A 10,688-nucleotide genomic window follows, 5' to 3' on the forward strand; every position below is an offset into this window, starting at 1 on the left:
CTGCCAGGGAGGGAATGTGGAACCTTCTGCATGCAGTTTTCAAACATTATTCCCTAAAGGAGCATTTTATTGTCCCTTGGACTGTGTTAGGGATGGGGCTGTATTTCAGTGGTAGAGTATCTGCTTAAAGATGCTGAAGGTCCCAGGTTCAGTCCCTGGCATCTACAGGGAGAGCTGGGGAAAACTCTTGCCTGAAACTCTGGAGTGCCACTGCCAGACAGAACAGACAATATTGAGATAGATTGGGGTTCCCAACAGGGGGTACTATTACCCCTAGGGGTACTTCAAAGGCTATCGGAAGAGCCAGCGTGGTGTAGTGGTTAGAGTGCTGGACTAGGACCGGGGAGACTTGAGTTCAAATCCCCATTCAGCCAGGAGACTAGCTGGGTGACTCTGGGCCAGTCGCTTCTCCCTCAGCCTAACCTACTTCACAGGGTTGTTGTGAAGAAAAACTTAAGTATGTAGTAAACTGCTTTAGGCTCCTTGGAGGAAGAGCAGGATATAAATGTTAATAATAATAATAATAATAATAATAATAATAATAATATCATTATTATTAATTATTAAAAATAATAATAATTATTATTATTACAAGACAGGTCTCACCAGAGGATCCAGACAAAGAGTGCCTCTCCCATCAACAATATGGTGAGACGTAACTTTAATAAATCTATACCGGATTGGTCATCGCCCGGGTCAACAAGGACCGCACCAGGTGCTATAGTCCCTGGACATCTGGTGGCAAGTGGGCTACAGGACTCAGGATCTTCAGTTGAGCAACCAGGGCTGGAGACAGCAAAGCTAGTGGAAGAAACGTCGCTTAACCGAAAAAAATATACAAAAAATGCCAAGAAGGAAATAATGATCTGCTATTACAAGTCTAGTCCAACTAGAAGAGGTTATTTAAAAAGAATGTACCAAATTTGGAAAGAGAAGCATCCAGATACAGAAATAACAGAACAAAGGCTAGCAGACCAGAGAAGATTCAGAATAAGAAATAAAGTATTCACAGGAGTTGAGCTGGAAGAACTGCAAAGAGCAACACAGGCTCAAGATATGGAAGAAGAATTACCACCAACTGAAGCAGTTGCTCAGGCGCAGATGGAGGAGGCGTTGGAAATAGAGGATATCACCGTTGCTGAACTGTTTTAAAATTAAAACCAGGCAACCTCCCCTTTGCCTTCACCTCAAAAACCCAAATGCCGTTTAACAGGAAAGCAACAAGAACTAAAGCAAAAAATAACTGAGCACATGAAGCAAACAACCACCAGGGTTCGACTTCCCGCTCTAAAAACAGTTGCCAAAAAACAACTTGCTCAGGCATTAAAAGATGTCAATGCTGCACTTGCAGAAATAACAAGCAATAATTTGCAAGAAACAAAGCAACTCATGTACAGTGCAGCAACAATAACAACACAAGAGCTCGGATAGAAGATCAGTGGACCTGTAAAAAAAGAAAGCAGTACATCACCTAAATGGAAGATTTGATTAGAAAATAAAATCTCCAGGCTTAGATCAGATGCTAGTAAATTGAAAGATATGCCAGACAAGAAGATGAAGAATGAAAACACTAAACAGTATCTGATCCAAAAATACCATCTAGATTCAAGGAAAATGAGAGAAGTCCTGGAAATAATAAAGCAGCAAATAACAGCAGTATCAAAGAAGATTATCAGATATGAAGCCAGAATTACACAACACAGGCAGAATCTCCAATTCCAGTCGAATCAGAGACGTTTCTACCAAAGCATAGAAGGAGAAACTGCAAGAAACGTAGAAACGCCAAATAAAGAAGAAACAGTGCAATTCTGGCGGAAATTATGGGACAATCCAATAGATTATAATAAAAAAAGCAGGCTGGATGAAAGAAGTCAAAAAATGTAACCAACAAATGCAAGATCTAATAATAACACCAGAATTAATCAGTGAAAGAGCAAAGAAAGTTAAAAATTGGACTGCGCCAGGCGACGATGAAATGCATGGCTTCTGGCTTAAAAACCTAACAAGCCTTCATAAACAACTATCAAAACAGTTCAATCACATTTTGCAAGGAGGTGATATTGAACAATGGCTAACAACTGGGAAAACTCATGTCATCATGAAAGACCCAGCAAAAGGTGCAGTTCCAAGTAATTATAGACCGATAACCTGCCTGCCAACCATGTTCAAATTATTAACTGGAATAATAGCAGATGAAGTCATGCAACACTTATTAACTAACAAACAGCTTCCAGTTGAACAGAAAGGAAATTGCCCGAACACCAGAAGCACAAAAGACCAGCTGCTGATTAACAAAATGATTTTAGAAAACTGCAAGAGAAGAAAAACCAATCTAAGTGTTGCATGGATTGACTACAAGAAAGCCTTCGATTCATTGCCTCACACATGGATACCAACCGGAGTCTGGCATTCCATCCAAAAAGGAGGAGAGAGGCTTGATGATTTGCTATTCAAAAGCTTTTCCAGCTTTCCTGGGGGGAAAAGGTATCTTCATCATGAAAGCCCCATGTTGATCTACCTTTATTTGCACACATTATTTATGCTGAAATTTTGCCTTGCCAGGTGGAAAGGCATTCATACAGATTCATCATGTTGCTCTTGCCTGCCTCTTTTCTTCCTTCCCTCCTTCCCTCTACTGTCTTTCTCTGCTAAAAATCGAGATTGCATGCTCCTTGGGACAGGGACCTGTCATTTGGCTCTGTGTAAATCCATCAATGGTACTTTATCAGTTGTTTGATTGTTCAGAGAGCGCTTCAGCTGTGTACTTCACGCCATGATTGCAAAGTAATGCATGAAGCAGTGTTTAACATGTTGTTGGGAGTGTGTGTGTGTGTGTGTGTGTGAGAGAGAGAGAGAGAGAGAGAGAGAGAGAGAGAGAGAGAGAGAGAGAGTCGGGGTGCAACTGTGGGGAGTCCAGCGAGATTTAATTATGGAACAGAGAGGTGATAAAGCAGGTCAAGCCTTTCTGGAAGTCCTGTTGGAGATGGAACCATAGCTTAGCACAGAGAACATAGCTGCCTTTTGAGGGGAAGGAGGTGTGAAGGATCCAGAGGTTTGAGAGAGAGCATCTGCTTTGTATTCAGACAGTCCCAAGTTCCATCCCTGGCAGCATCTCCAGGTAGGGCTGGGAGAGACTCTTGCCTGCAACCTCAAAGAGCCACCGCCAGTCAGTGTTGACAGAACTGAGCTAGATGGACCAAGGGTCTGACTCAGGATAAAGCAGCTTTCCATGTTCCATGGTCTGCCCCTAGGTGCATGGGGCATTCTGCCCCAAAGCATGCCTTTTATACTACTACTACTAGTAGTAGTAGTACTACTACTAGTAGTAGTAGTAATAATATGCTCCAGGACAGAGCTTTTACAATTAAAACAGTTTCTTGGCTCACATTAAATCCTTTACCCTGTGTAGGACACTCTCTTCTGCATCCCCCATGCCCCTTCCTCTCACAAAACCAAAAACCAGACGCGCACTCTTGCAATGTCCTTCTGCGTGGCGCTTTCCAAACTAGCTGCTCATCAGCAGCAAAACGCCTCCGTTCAGGCAAGTTGCATTTGGAATGTAAACAGCAGGGGGAGCAGTCTCGCGGAAACTAACCACCCGAAAAAAGCAGCAACCGTTTGACGCCATATACAGGTGAAACTCAGAAAATTAGAATATCGTGTAAAAGTCCATTAATTTCAGTAATGCAAATTAAAAGGTGAAACTGATATATGAGACAGACGCATTACATGCAAAGCAAGATAAGTCAAGCCTTAATTTGTTATAATTGTGATGATCATGGCGTACAGCTCATGAAAACCCCAAATCCACAATCCCAGAAAATTAGAATATTACATGGAACCAAGACGACAAGGATTGTAGAATAGAACAATATCGGACCTCCGAAAAGTATACAGTGTACTGTGTTTGATTGGCCAGCAAACTCGCCTGACCTGACCCCATAGAGAATCTATGGAGCATTGCCAAGAGAAGGATGAGAGACATGAGACCAAACAATGCAGAATTGCTGAAGGCCGCTAATGAAGCATCCTGGTCTTCCATAACACCTCATCAGTGCCACAGGCTGAGAGCATCCATGCCACGCCGCATTGAGGCAGTAATTGCTGCAAAAGGGGCCCAAACCAAGTACTGAATACATATGCACGCTTATACTTTTCAGAGGTCCGATATTGTTCTATTCTACAATCCTTGTCTTCTTGGTTCCATGTAATATTCTAATTTTCTGGGATTGTGGATTTGGGGTTTTCATGAGCTGTACGCCATGATCATCACAATTATAACAAATTAAGGCTTGACTTATCTCGCTTTGCATGTAATGCATCTGTCTCATATATCAGTTTCACCTTTTAGTTTGCATTACTGAAATTAATGGACTCTTGCACGATATTCTAATTTTCCGAGTTTCAGCTGGATACAATGTCCTAACTCTATATCGCAGCAATTAAATTCACAACAAGGCACTGGAAATGTGAACGGCACCCTGCTGTCCATGGAGGGATAGCAAGAGTGGCTATCGGGCTGGCTGGCTAGTTGTCTGGCTAGTTGTCTGGCAGCTGGATTTTTAATTTTAAGCCTCCTAGCCGCAGTGGAAGAGAAGGTACTTAGGGGCCCAACAAATACTGCAAAAGAGGGGAATATTAAATGCAATTTGCTTGTATTTCAAGATGGACTGCAACTTCGGGCTTGTGTTTGGTTCGTCTCCTCAAAAGACAGCTCTGCATACAGTGCATCACAATGGTCTCCTCAGTGTGGATAGCAGTGGTCAGGTTCGTTGCTGGCCCTGTTCCTAGTCTACACAGTATAAGCAATTGGGTTGGGTGTTGTTGTTTTGCTCTTCTGCTTTGGTTTTTCCTGCTGTTACATAAGAACATAGGAAGCCGCCTCCTACCGAGTCAGACCTTTGGTCCACCTAGTTTACTATTGTCTACACTGATTGGCAGCAGCTCTCCAAGGTTTCAGGTAGGAGTCTCCCCCAGATCTACCCCGAGAGATGCTGCCAAGGATTAAACCTAGGATCTCCAGCGCGCCAAGCGGATGCCCTGCCACTGAGCTCAATCCCCATCCTCCTAGGATTTCTTCCAGCTGACGGTGCCCATATCAGGGGTGTAGCTATGATGGATGGTTCAAAGGACCCAGCCCCCCCAGCTCCTGAAGGCCCCCCAGCTCCACCCCTCCCTATTTTCTTCATTCTTCCCCTCATTCCAAGGCACCGTCAGAGAGAGGGCCAACCATGGGCCCACCTCCCTTAGCTACGACCCAGGCTCACATGTCATCACCCATCCAAATGCCAACCAAGATGGACCCTGCTTAGCAAAGGGGGTGACTCACGCCTGTGACATGAAATGTGTCCCGGGTTCCAAACAGCTGACCTTCAAACAAACTTTAGGAAGACAATACAGCCTGTCGGTGAGTTAGGGACTTCCTGTAGTTACCGTACTTGTCATAACAGAACAAGCAACGCCGTGGAAGGGAAGGAGAGTCGACATGTAATTCCCCCTTCCGCCAGTTCCCTTTCTCTAGGCCAACTTCTGCCTTCCCACCACCCTGAAAGAAGCTAAGGCTCAACAATAAATCAGGAGCAGCTCGTCCTAATGAGTCAGGGGGACACCCAAGGAGGCGGCTCAGGTTTCTCCTCTCTCTCCCACCCTGCCTGCTGCCTGTAGGCTGGACATCCATCAGGTAGAGCACCGTGGTTAGGAAATGCTTGGAAATGCTGGAACACAAGGGGACACCAGCAGCAGCCGTCAGGAGGGGTGCCGTGCTGGGGTTGGATAGGGCCAGTTGCTCTGTCCAGGAGAGACGCCGGACCCATCCGTTGGGGCCAGCATCTTTAAGAAACTGCGAGGCGCGCCTGCTCAGAGGAGCTCATTGCAAGCCCGTGATGTTTAGGCTTGCAACGATCTCTAAACTGCACGGGCGCGTCTGGCAGTTTCTTAAAGATGCTGGCCCCAACAGATGGGTCCAGCATCTCTCTTGGCTGCCGCCGGAGGAGGGGGGAGGGAGGACTGCTCCACTCCCCCCCCCAGCCACAAGTATTTTTTTAAGCGGAGCTTTGGAGGGGCGGCCCCCCCAATGAGATTGGGGGGCCTCATACAGGGCGGGGGGAGGGGTGTCTCATGGCTGGGTGGTCCAGGCACCTGAATTACTTTGGTGCACCCCTGGGAGGGGCTGCTGAGCTCTTGGAGGCATAAAAAGGAGGGAGGTGCACCAGAGGGCCGGCAGACCGCCTCTAGGCGGCCACCAAAGCTGGCCTCCAAAGGGGGCCAGCTTTTGGTGCCGGGCCTTCGGAGTGGGACTGAGGTCTAGGAGAAGGTTATATTAGGGTGGGGCTGGAGGTCTGGGCTCGAGTTTGCAGGAGGCTTTACACACAGGGTTTCTGCCCCGAATCTCCTTCAGTAGAGAGCGTGTGCATACACTCACTGGAGCAGGACCTTGCTCCTCTGCAATGCCAGGTCAGTTCAGAAGAAGACCGAAATCATCCACGACTTGATCATGGGTGAGGCAGGGAGCTGACCCGGCTTGTATAAGTCTATAACTGAGACTTGGCTGCGGGAGGAAAGGGGTCCAGTTGGGCCCAGCTTCTCCAATCAGGTTACTCTGATGGGGAGCAGGTTAGGGGAAGTGGGTGGGGTGGGGTAGGGTGGGGTGGCTGTGGTCCATAAGAATACCATCTCCCTTACCAGAGCCTCTGTGAGACAGATGACTTATACCAAGTGTATATTTCTGAGGCTGGGAACTAGGGATAGACTGTTGGTGTACCGTCCACCCCGCTGCCCAACGGACTCCCTAACTGAGCTGATGGAACCAGTCACAGAGTTGGTGTTGGAGTCTCCCAGACTTTTGATGTTAGGCGACATCAGTATCCACTTTGGGGCTGGCTTGTCTGGTGCAGCTTGGGAGTTCATAGAGGCCATGAAATCGATGGGCCTATCGCAATTAATTTCAGGACCAACTCATGGTGCCGGAAACACACTCAATTGGGTCTTCTGTTGGGCTCCATCGTCAGGAGATCCTGTGGTTTCCCCATTGTTATGGACGGACCACTGCCTGCTTCACAGCCACAACCCACCCCTGCAGGGGTGGTGGACCTATTAGGATGGCCCACCCGAGAAGGCTGCTGGATCCAGTAGGATTCCAAAAAAGCCTTGGAGGATTTTAATGTTGGTGCTGCCAGTGAGTCTGTCGAGGCCCTGGTGGGAACCTGGAATTTGGAACTCACCAGGGCAAGAGACACGATTGCTCCTAAGCGTCCCTTCCAACCAGGGGCGTAACGATAGGGGGGGCAGGGGGGGCACGTGCCCCAGGCGCCACTTGGGAGGGGGCGCCAAAAAGTGCCCCTGCCAGTCTCCTGCATTTGGCAAAAAAAATTTTGTGTGTGATTTTTTTTTCTTTTTCGTCATTATGGAGATCTCCGGCGGGCGGGAGCTCCCATTGGCTGCCGGAGAACACATGACGACCATGCTGGTTGTCTCAGTTCCTCCCTCCCTGCTTGCTGTACGCAGGAGGAGTGGAGTAGCTTGTGAGAGCTGCTGCTGCTGGGGACATTCCTTGATTCTGCCTGCCTGCCTGCCGTTTTCCCACCACACTGCCCTCTGGCTGCATTTTATTCTTCTGTTCTGCATTAACAAAGTAAGTTTCATTGCTCAAATCTCTCTCTCTCCCCTGTGTGTGTGTTGTGTGTGAGAGAATGCCCCTACTACCTTGCATAACGTCCTCCTTTTAGCTCTTCTGTGCTTTGCATAGCAGGCTTCACCCCCCCCCCACCCCTAAACCGAGGGTAGCTGCCTGCAAGTGGAGCCAGTGGCGCTCTCCTGGCTTGCATTATGTGAGTTTCTGGCTTGCATTGTGTTTCTGGCTTGCAGTTTCTGGCTTGCATTGTGTGAGTCCCGGTGGGATTGCAAAAGGAAACTCACGCAATGCAAGCCAGGAGAGCGACTTGTGGCTCCACTTGCATTGCCCGAGTTTCCTTTTGCAAACCCACCTCTGCAAAAGGAAACTCATGCAATGCAAGTGGAGCCACAAGTCACTCTCCTGGCTTGCATGCATGAGTTTCCTTTTGCAGAGGTGGGATTGCAAAAGGAAACTAGTAGTACTAGTACACAAGATCTTTGCAGCTCTGCTAGTAATTACAACTTCTGGATCATCCCTTAGCATGGGGGGTGGGGTGGCAATTTAATTTGGAACTCATTAATATAATTTTTGAATAATGTTCAGTCTGTCTGGATTAATACTAGGTTTATTCTTTATAGCAGATTTTTATTAGCAACATACAGTCTACAACATTTTCAGCCTTGTTCATTTGGTGCATATTGTAGATGTTCTGTCTCCAAAACATAAGTACAGCATCTATATTTTTGAGGGGGGGGGAAATCCCATTTAATACAGTGTGAACAAATTGGTCCAAAAAGTAGCAATGGGAAGTTTTTCTTTCTGCCCCTGTAGCTTTAATAAGATAGAGTGCACAAATATCACTTGATTAACAGCTGCAATATTAATTTCCCTTTTTAGTTGCTTGACTCACAGAGAGAATCATGTCAAGGCAGTGGAGAACCAATTAAATTGATTTTAATCTTTGTTAGGGAAGATAACATGCCTTTTTCTCTCCTTGTTTAAATAATTAAAGTTTCAGTAGGTATTATTTCTGGCTTTAAAAAAATTGGTATCTTAATGTAATGGAATTCTTCTAATTACATACTTAATAGTTTTTAAAAAGTTAATCACGGTTTTTCATTCAATGTGTATTTTGTTTTACATATTAAACTTATATTTTCCTTTGAGAGAGTTTTAAAAATAAGAGGAAATTGGGAAGGCTTTTTTAAAACAAAGAAAAATCTCACCCCTACTTATTCATGATCTTTTTGATTTGCCTGTGTAATTTCAAGCAAGTCAGATGTAATTGCAAATAACATGCAGAAGATCCCAGGTTCAATCCCTACCTCCAGGTAGGGCTGGGAGAAACTCCTGCCTGAAACCTTGGAGAGCTGCTGCCAGTCAGTGTGGGCAATAGTGAGCTAGGTGGACCAATATCTGACTCTGTAGACAGCTTCCTACGTAATCAAACCATAACTTGCCCTTACGTTCAGTCCAATTGGATGCATTCACATTCACAGCTTACATCCAATAAACTGCTGAGTAAGCCCTCCAAACTAGGATCACACAGTGTGGTTTGCAATTCTGGTATATGAAGGGCCCAAACCTCAGTTTTGCTGTTTAGGTGCATAGGCAAACGGTGATTTAATTAAACCAGGAGGTTATTTATTAAGACTGTGTATGAGAGGGAAGCAGAAAGAGGAGGAGATCATGGCTCAAATAATGGTGGCTGAATGTGGCCATTGAGTTTCCCAGGAATACAACCAACGTAAAGTGTGCTACAAATAGACATTATTATAGAATTAATAAACATAGAATATCTATGATAGACTAGAATATATGTCTATTATAATTTAAGTCTCTATTATAATATTAGCATAACTCTTGAATAGACTAGAATATCTATGATGGAAAAGACTAGAATACCTGTCTTGTCTTTTCCATTTTGGGACACAAAACCTATTACTATGTTTAAAAGCATTTATTTTCTGGCCATGAGGACTGCAAACTTAGGCTGTTAGTATGCAAGACATTTCTTTAAAATATATATTTCTAAAGAGCCTTGTAGCCTCATGTTTCCTTTTTCCTGTCCCAGTATACTTGCACGGATGCAGCCCACAACCCACATTTGACTATGACTGTGACACGTTTCCATATTTCTGGGGGGAAGGAGAGTGGGGGGGGGCGCTATTTCAGTGCTTGCCCCGGGCGCCGTTTTCCCTAGTTACGCCTCTGCTTCCAACCTGCTTCAAAAATGGCCCCTTGGTATACAGAGGAGTTGCGGGGGCTGAAGCATCAGAGTAGGTGTGACTGGAACACAAGTGGAGGAAAACCTGGCTCAAATTTGACAGGACACAGCACTGGATCCATTTGAAGGTTTATGTGATAGCGGTGCATGCGGCAAAAAACCAATTTTGGTCTGCATGAATTGTGCATGCAGATTTGCGTTCAGCAGAGCTATCCCAGGTTGTGAGGAGTTTAATTTCTGCTCTTTCTGTTTGGAATCAGTCCCCGGAGAATTTGTTCTGCTGTAAAGCTTTTAATGGGTTCTTTGCGGATAAAATCTCCTGTATTCTGGGCTGACTTGGACTCCACTATTTCTGCAAGGGTTATGAAGGGGGTGTTCAGCAATCCCTCTTGCAGTATTATGCTGGATCAGTTTCAATCTGTGATTTCTGAGGATGTGGTACGAGCTGCTTCGGGTGGTGCAGCCTACCACCTGTTCTCTGGAACCTTGCCCGACTAACAGGAGGAGAGCTAGTTTTGTGGTAGCAAGCATGACTTGTCCCCTTAGCTAAGCAGGGTCCACCCTGGCTGCATATGAATGGGAGACTAGAAGTGTGAGCACTGTAAGATATTCCCCTTAGGAGATGGGGATGCTCTGGGAAGAGCATCTAGGTTCCAAGTTCCTTCCCTGGCATCTCCAAGATAGGGCTGAGAGATTCCTGACTACAACCTTGGAGATGCCGCTGCCAGTCTGTGTAGACAGTACTGAGCTGGATGGGCCAATGGTCTGACTCAGTATATGGCAGCTTCCTGTGTTCCTACAACTTGGCTGCTTCTATCTAGCAAGGAGATTGTTGGAGGTGGCCTCGTT

Source organism: Hemicordylus capensis, chromosome 7, assembly GCF_027244095.1.
Source record: "Hemicordylus capensis ecotype Gifberg chromosome 7, rHemCap1.1.pri, whole genome shotgun sequence".
Classification (NCBI taxonomy): domain Eukaryota; kingdom Metazoa; phylum Chordata; class Lepidosauria; order Squamata; family Cordylidae; genus Hemicordylus; species Hemicordylus capensis.